The sequence below is a fragment of the Oncorhynchus gorbuscha genome, linkage group LG16, assembly GCF_021184085.1.
Source record: "Oncorhynchus gorbuscha isolate QuinsamMale2020 ecotype Even-year linkage group LG16, OgorEven_v1.0, whole genome shotgun sequence".
NCBI classification, from domain to species: domain Eukaryota; kingdom Metazoa; phylum Chordata; class Actinopteri; order Salmoniformes; family Salmonidae; genus Oncorhynchus; species Oncorhynchus gorbuscha.
The window spans coordinates 99,052,198-99,061,917 of record NC_060188.1 but is presented as its reverse complement, the minus strand read 5'-3'; positions in this window follow the sequence as shown (position 1 = coordinate 99,061,917).

Below are 9,720 nucleotides of genomic sequence, written 5' to 3'. Positions count from 1 at the left end.
CCCTCCTCTCTACATTTTCCTCCTCTGTCTCTGCTGCTAAAGCCACTTTCTAGCACTCTAAATTCCAAGCATCTGCCTCTAACCCTAGGAAGCTCTTTGCCACCTTCTCCTCCCTCCTGAATCCTCCCCCCCCCCTCCTCCCTCTCTGCAGATGACTTCGTCAACCATTTTGAAAAGAAGGTCTGAACATCCGATCCTCGTTTGCTAAGTCAAACGACACCGCTGGTTCTGCTCACACTGCCCTACCCTGTGCTCTGACCTCTTTCTCCCCTCTCTCTCCAGATGAAATCTTGCGTCTTGTGACGGCCGGCCGCCCAACAACCTACCCGCTTGACCCTATCCCCTCCTCTCTTCTCCAGACCATTTCCGGAGACCTTCTCCCTTACCTCACCTCGCTCATCAACTCATCCCTGACCGCTGGCTACGTCCCTTCCGTCTTCAAGAGAGCGAGAGTTGCACCCCTTCTGAAAAAACCTACACTCGATCCCTCCGATGTCAACAACTACAGACCAGTATCCCTTCTTTCTTTTCTCTCCAAAACTCTTGAACGTGCCGTCCTTGGCCAGCTCTCCCGCTATCTCTCTCTGAATGACCTTCTTGATCCAAATCAGTCAGGTTTCAAGACTAGTCATTCAACTGAGACTGCTCTTCTTTGTATCACGGAGGCGCTCCGCACTGCTAAAGCTAACTCTCTCTCCTCTGCTCTCATCCTTCTAGACCTATCGGCTGCCTTCGATACTGTGAACCATCAGATCCTCCTCTCCACCCTCTCCGAGTTGGGCATCTCCGGCGCGGCCCACGCTTGGATTGCGTCCTACCTGACAGGTCGCTCCTACCAGGTGGCGTGGCGAGAATCTGTCTCCTCACCACGCGCTCTCACCACTGGTGTCCCCCAGGGCTCTGTTCTAGGCCCGCTCCTATTCTCGCTATACACCAAGTCACTTGGCTCTGTCATAACCTCACATGGTCTCTCCTATCATTGCTATGCAGACGACACACAATTAATCTTCTCCTTTCCCCCTTCTGATGACCAGGTGGCGAATCGCATCTCTGCATGTCTGGCAGACATATCAGTGTGGATGACGGATCTGTCCTAAACATACAAAGCATCTTCCCATGTTCTTTAGTTTCTCTTTGCGTGTAGCAATATTGTAGTCAGGGCAGTTTTCTGATTTGTGGTCTGCACTGTCACAAAATAGACACGTTTGCTGTTCCTTCTGGCTGGCTGTATGCAGTGCTGTTGGGTCTTTTTGGTTTCATTTCATTGGAGAAGCATGACTTGTTCCATGGTTTGCTCTCTTTCTGTTGGTTGTATGATCTTGTCATTTGTAGTGCTCTCTCCCTGCTCTGAACCTCTTTCTGTAGGAAACTGATAATCTCAGACACTTTCCATTCATCATCTACTCCCCTCTGACGACTATAGTCAAGAGCTATGTCCTCTGGAATCATCTGCAGTAAGATTGGGAATAGTAGGCTTCCATAGGATTCTGACACCACACCCAGTGATTCCAGGCTCCTAATCTGAATGTCACATTCATCATATAGCTGCCTCAATGCATTTAGATCAGAGGATTTCTTCACAGGTGTGAGATTCAGCAGCTTTGACATATGAGCACTAATCACAAGGTCTTTCCTTCCAAATCTGCTCTTGAGTAGAGTGATTGCATTATCATAGTTACTGTCTGTTAACATCAGTCCTGCTACTGCCTTTGCAGCTGGTCCAGTGAGATATGTTTTCAGATAGATAAACTTCTCTTTTTTACACAGTGAATCATTGTTGTGAATAGCAGTCTCATACTGGCTCCAAAACTCCTGCCACATACTGACATCTCCATAGAATTTCTCAATAATCAACTTCGGAAGCCTTACTGATTGTCTCTGTGATATGTTTGAGTTAGCATCACTCACCCGGGCTGGTAGTGGATTGACGTCCTGTTTCTTCTTTATCACTCTTTGTGCACGACTCCTCAGCATGATAATGCGTTCTTTATAATCCTCCGTGCATGCAATCTCTGCCTCCAATCCGTCCAATGGCGTTAACTGTTCAATTCCACGATCGAGTTCAAACAAACTGTCCTCCTTAGCTGATAACAATTCCAACAATGTACTCAAGTGATCGGTATCCGGATTTGACTGGGATATTTCCACATCAATCTGATTCAAAATCCTCGTTGTTGCGCCTCGAATGGTACCCCGCTCTCGTCTCATTCTTTCTGCTTCACGTTCCTCCTCAGCCATTTCAGCCATTTCAGCCACTTCTTCGTCGCAGCTCATAACTCCCGGGTTTCGGCACCAAATTTTAGATTAGCTAACTTCTTAGTAATGACTCAGGACATCGGTTTTGATAAGAAAGCTTCTTTTAGTAAGAATACGTGTTTACATTACATTTAACAACAATGGTTTTGGTACAGAGCAATGCAGGTAAGATGCTGTCGGAAAGTCAGCTACAATCACTCGCACCTGCACATAATTGGCGCGTTATCACTCATTCCTCTCGCAAGGCATTCTGGGACTTGCAGTCAAAAAGCAGAATTCAACACAACCCAATACAATTACATATGCAAATAAATCTAAAGAATTATCTCAAATATCTCAGCTCAAAGAATGAACTTAAACATTAACTCAAACACATTAAAGTTACAACATCCAGCTCTAAAAAACAGTCGACCACAAGGCCTGTCAGATCCTACCAGCTCTAATAAACAGTCGACCACAAGGCCTGTCAGATCCTACCAGCTCTAATAAACAGTCGACCACAAGGCCTGTCAGATCCTACCAGCTCTAAAAAACAGTCGACCACAAGGCCTGTCAGATCCTACCAGCTCTAATAAACAGTCGACCACAAGGCCTGTCAGATCCTACCAGCTCTAATAAACAGTCGACCACAAGGCCTGTCAGATCCTACCAGCTCTAATAAACAGTCGACCACAAGGCCTGTCAGATCCTACCAGCTCTAATAAACAGTCGACCACAAGGCCTGTCAGATCCTACCAGCTCTAATAAACAGTCGACCACAAGGCCTGTCAGATCCTACCAGCTCTAAAAAACAGTCGACCACAAGGCCTGTCAGATCCTACCAGCTCCTACCAGCCTCAGATCCTACCAGCTCTAATAAACAGTCGACCACAAGGCCTGTCAGATCCTACCAGCTCTAATAAACAGTCGACCACAAGGCCTGTCAGATCCTACCAGCTCTCGCAGTCTCGTGTCAGAATTAGACATTCATCCATGTTTCTCAAACATCTAACTTCTAGGTTTTTCTAAATGTCAAATTTCAAAGTGTTTAAGGTTAAGTTTAGGCATTTACTTAAGGTCAGGGATGAACTCCACATGTTTAAGGTAAGGTGTAAGGGTTGGGATAGGCTTAAAACAAAAATATCAAAAACGACTTTCTATCACTGGATTTGAACTTGCAACCTTTAAAACCATTAAAATCAGAGGCAGATGCTTACACTCATCAACCATCCCCACACAACTACTTCAAAGTAAAAGTGTTCACTGTTGCCCCTAGTGGCCGGTATTCCACAATATCTCAGAACGTTAAAACATGGATGTATGTCAAATACTTGCTTGTATCACAGCTGGCTGGTCAGATCTGAGCTATGACCTGCAGGAGGACCGTAGACCCCTCAGACGGTCAGATCTGATCTACAACCTGCAGGAGGACCGTAGACCCCTCAGACTGTCAGATCTGAACTATGACCTGCAGGAGGACCGCAGACCCCTCAGACGGTCAGATCTGATCTACAACCTGCAGGAGGACCGCAGACCCCTCAGACGGTCAGATCTGAACTACAACCTGCAGGAGGACCGTAGACCCCTCAGACTGTCTGATCTGAACTACAACCTGCAGGAGGACCGCAGACCCCTCAGACTGTCAGATCTGAACTACAACCTGCAGGAGGACCGTAGACCCCTCAGACTGTCTGATCTGAACTACAACCTGCAGGAGGACCGTAGACCCCTCAGACTGTCAGATCTGAACTACAACCTGCAGGAGGACCGTAGACCCCTCAGACTGTCAGATCTGAACTACAACCTGCAGGAGGACCGTAGACCCCTCAGACTGTCTGATCTGAACTACAACCTGCAGGAGGACCGTAGACCCCTCAGACTGTCAGATCTGAACTACAACCTGCAGGAGGAGGACCCTCAGACTGTCAGATCTGAACTACAACCTGCAGGAGGACGGTCACTGTCAGATCTGAACTACAACCTGCAGGAGGACCGTAGACCCCTCAGACTGTCTGATCTGAACTACAACCTGCAGGAGGACCGCAGACCCCTCAGACTGTCTGATCTGAACTACAACCTGCAGGAGGACCGTAGACCCCTCAGACCGTCAGATCTGATCTGACGTTAGACCATGTTTCATCTCCTATTGAAGCCTAAATATCATCAGACAGGAGCCTTTCTTTAATAAAGCATTCCCCCAGCAGCAGGGCCTACCACCAGGAATGTGTGAAAAGAGGAGTTGTGGTTGACTCTGGAGTTTTCATTGAGTTTCTAAAAGTTTTTCTTCTTGAAATATTTGATGTATATCTTTTGGTGTCTCTCGTTGTTTTTCATTTGTTTCGTGATCCTGTGAGATGAGATGTTTGTGCAGATGAGAGAGAAATTGAATTGTGGTATTTCTGAGAAATAGTTGTCCCAGTTCTGACAAAGACATTGTTTAAACTGGGAGCGAATTATGACAAAATATGGCATTAGAGTACGGTGCCTATATAGAGTGGGTGAAAACATGCTTTGGTGTGGAAAATTCAAAAGCACAGCATTGTCTAATCAGTAGGACTATTGGTTATTGTACAGCCCTGTGGGGTCTAATCAGTAGGACTATTGGTTATTGTACAGCCCTGTGGGGTCTAATCAGTAGGAATATTGGTTATTGTACAGCCCTGTGGGGTCTAATCAGTAGGAATATTGGTTATTCTACAGCCCTGTGGGGTCTAATCAGTAGGAATATTAGTTATTGTACAGCCCTGTGGGGTCTAATCAGTAGGACTATTGGTTATTCTACAGCCCTGTGGGGTCTAATCAGTAGGACTATTGGTTATTCTACAGCCCTGTGGGGTCTAATCAGTAGGACTATTGGTTATTGTACAGCCCTGTGGGGTCTAATCAGTAGGACTATTGGTTATTGTACAGCCCTGTGGGGTCTAATCAGTAGGACTATTGGTTATTCTACAGCCCTGTGGGGTCTAATCAGTAGGACTATTGGTTATTGTACAGACTAACTAAACTCTACCTTCTTCCATCAATACTTGATACTGTATGTTTGAACTATAGAGTTTAGAAACGTGTTGTTAATAAATCTTCTTAAGGAGGGAAAGTCGTGTGGTTAACACATTAAACATTACACATTTCCTGTTGTGTTAATAAATCTTCTTAAGGAGGGAAAGTTGAGTGGTTAACACATTAAACATTACACATTTCCTGGTGTGTTAATAAATCTTCTTAAGGAGGGAAAGTTGAGTGGTTAACACATTAAACATTACACATTTCCTGGTGTGTTGGTAAATGTTTTTTCTGCAATTTTGCACATCGTGTATGTCTGGTACTTATACATACTGTATAAATGTATGTAGTTCATTGTTTTTTACATTCCTATTTTGAATTTTAATTGAAAGGGGATTAAGAAATGAGTTTAAAATTATTGCTGCTGCTGCTGAACATAGAGAGACATTAAATGGACCAATCTCATTCTACAGAGAAACTTCACAGACATTCCTTGATTGAGACATGTTCAGTGTTAAAAGTAATAACATGGATATAATCTTCAATAGAACATATAGCTGTGTTGATTTAAGTGTCTCCTCAGTAGTGTTTTAAAGGATACTCCAACATTTGATCACTCATTTTAAAGTCTGAGGGAGAGATTAGTCCAACGAAGAGGGTCAGTCCGTCAAAAAACCACAAGGACACATTCAATGTAACATTCACCAAACTCATTACAAACTCATGACATTCACACAGCAAAACGCAGAACCAAACTCATGACATTCACACAGCAAAACGCAGAACCAAACTCATGACATTCACACAGCAAAACGCAGAACCAAACTCATGACATTCACAGCAAAACGCAGAACCAAACTCATGACATTCACACAGCAAAACGCAGAACCAAACTCATTACAAATTCATTACATTCACACAGCAAAATGCAGAGCCAAGCTCATTAGGTAGCCTAGTGGTTAGAGCGTTGGACTAGTAAACGAAAGGTTGCAAGATGAAAGCACTGAGCCGACAAGGTAAAAATATGTAACTCTGCCCCTGAACAAGGCAGGTAACCCACTGCTCTTAGAACGTAATTGAAAATAAGAATTTGTTCTAACCCTGACTTACCTTTTAAAATAAAAACAAATAATGTTCTTTCCAACAGCAAAATGCAGACCCAAACTCACTACCTCCACATTCATACAGCAAAATGTAGACCCAAACTCACTACCTCCACATTCATACAGCAAAATGTAGACCCAAACTCACTACCTCCACATTCATACAGCAAAATGTAGACCCAAACTCACTACCTCCACATTCATACAGCAAAATGCAGACCCAAACTCACATTCATTCATACAGCAAACAGCACCTCCACATTCATACAGCAAAATGTAGACCCAAACTCACTACCTCCACATTCATACAGCAAAATGTAGACCCAAACTCACTACCTCCACATTCATACAGCAAAATGCAGACCCATACTCACTACCTCCACATTCATACAGCAAAATGCAGACCCATACTCACTACCTCCACATTCATACAGCAAAATGCAGACCCATACTCACTACCTCCACATTCATACAGCAAAATGCAGACCCATACTCACTACCTCCACATTCATACAGCAAAATGCAGACCCATACTCATTCTACAGCAAAATCAAATCAAATACAGCAAAATCAGAATTTATCCACATTCATACAGCAAAATGCAGACCCATACTCACTACCTCCACATTCATACAGCAAAATGCAGACCCATACTCACTACCTCCACATTCATACAGCAAAATGCAGATCCACATTCTCAAAAAGTGCTGTACAGCAAAACAGAAACCCAGACCCTAAAACCCCAAACAGCAAACAATGCAGGTGTAAAAGCACGGTGGCTAGGAAAAACTCCCTAGAAAGGCCAAAACCTAGGACCCATACTCACTACCTCCACATTCATAAGAAACCTAATACAGAGAGGAACCGGGCTATGTGGGGTGGCCAGTCCTCTTCTGGCTGTGCCGGGTAGAGATTATAACAGAACATGACCAAGATGTTCAAATGTTCATAAATGACCAGCATGGTCAAATAATAATAAGGCAGAACAGTTGAAACTGGAGCAGCAGCACAGTCAGATGGACTGGGGACAGCATGGACATCATGTCTACCTCCACATTCACACAGCAAAATGCAGACCCAAACTCACTACCTCCACATTCATACAGCAAAATGCAGACCCAAACTCACTACCTCCACATTCACACAGCAAAATGCAAAGACAAATCATTATATTCACACAGCAACATGCAGAGCCAAACTCATTCAATTTAAATGGGTCTCACATACTTTTTGAAAATCTTCCTCTGATTTGTCATCCAAAGGGTCCCAGCTATAACATGTAGTGTCATTTTGTTAGATAAAATCCTTCTTTTTATCCCAAAAAGTCAGTTTAGTTGGCACCATCGATTTGAGTAATCCACTCGTTCAACAGATTGAGTGCAGAGAAAGGAATCTGAAAATCTACCCCTAAACTTAGTTTCAACAAGTCAAAATAGGTTTCTATTTACTCCTCAGATACCCTAAAATGTAATCAAACTATAACATTTCTTATGGAAAGAAGTATGTTCAATAGAAAAACGATTTTAGCAGGTGTGTCCTGTCTTCATGGCGCACAAACAGCAATTTCCAAGACTATGTCCCTGTACTAAAACTGATATTTTGTTTTGGAAGTTACAAGCCTGAAACCTTGAACATAGACTGCTGACACCGTGTGGAATCCAAAGGAATTGCATGCTGGGAGTAGTATGCCCTTATACTTTAAATTGTAAGAGGATGGTCTCTCAAAAAAATAAATCCTGTTTTTTTTGTGGGGGGTTTTCTCCTACCATATCTATTGTGTTATATTCTCATAAATTATTTGAACATTTCTACAAACAGTACAGTGGTACCAATTATATCCATATCCTGGTTTCAGGGATGGAGTAACAGACAGAAAAACAGAGAAAAGAGAAAAATAAGGGCCTAGCCCTAAGAAGTTAGAGGTTTTGTTCACAGCGCTATCACACAGGCTATATATAACAGTAAGTATACACACTATATACACACTCACTAGACTATAGATACACACTATATACACACTCACTAGAATATAGATACACACTATATACACACTCACTAGACTATATATACACACTATATACACATTCACTAGAATATATACACACACTATATACAGTTGAAGTTGGAAGTTTACCTACACTTAGGTTGGAGTCATTAATACTTGTTTTTCAACAAATTTCATGCTTTAACAAACTATAGTTTTTGGAAAGTCAGTTAGAACATCTACTTTGTGCATGACACAAGTCATTTTTCCAACAATTGTTTACAGACAGATTTTTTCACTTATAATTCACTGTATCAGAATTCCAGTGGGGTCAGAAGTTTACATACACTAAGTTGACTGTGCCTTTAAACAGCTTAGAAAATTCTAGAAAATTATGTCATGGCTTTAGAAGCTTCTGATTGGCTAATTGACATCATTTGAATCAATTGGAGTGTACCTGTGGATGTATTTCAAGGCCTACTGTAACGCTCAGGGTGTCGTGGGTGTGGAGTCAGACGCAGGAAACAGAGAGTGCAATACTGTGCTCTTTAATGCATTCACGCAACACTGGGTGCTCAAAACCAAATGCCCCAAACACGGAGGACGAAAACAGTAAGCAGAATACACGACCAGGAACAAACACGTTCCTCTACTACATAACCGAAGGTCACAATAATTAATCCCACACAAAGAAACAGGCGGGCCGGCTGTCCAATAAAGCCCAACTAATGACTCACTAACAGGTGCTAACAATAAACATACAAGGAGACAATCAGTGGCAGCTAATAGGCCGGCGACTACGACCACCGAGCGCCACCCGACCGGGAAGGGGAGCCACCCTCGGTCGGACTCGTGACACCTACCTTCAAACTCACTTTGCTTGACATCATTGGATAAATAAAAGAAATCAGCCAAGACTTCAGAAAAGAAATTGTAGTCCTCCACAAGTCTGGTTCATCTTTGGGAGCAATTTCCAAATGCCTGATGGTACCACGTTCATTTGTACAAACAATAGTACGCAAGTATAAACACCATGGGACCACGCAGCCATCATATCGCTCAGGAAGGAGACATGTTCTGTCTCCTAGAGATGAAAGTAGTTTGATGCAAAAAGTGCAAATCAATCCCAGTGATCTATTGGATGTATTCAGAAGGAAACGGTTGTGTTGCTGATAGCGCCCTGAGAAGGAAACGGTTGTATTGCTGATAGCGCCCTGAGAAGGAAACGGTTGTGTTGCTGATAGCGCCCTGAGAAGGAAATGGTTGTGTTGCTGATAGCGCCCTGAGAAGGAAACAGTTGTGTTGCTGAACAACAGTAAAGGACCTTGTGAAGATGCTGGAAGAAACAGGTACAAAAGTATCTATATCCACAGTAAAATGAGAGCTATATCGACATAA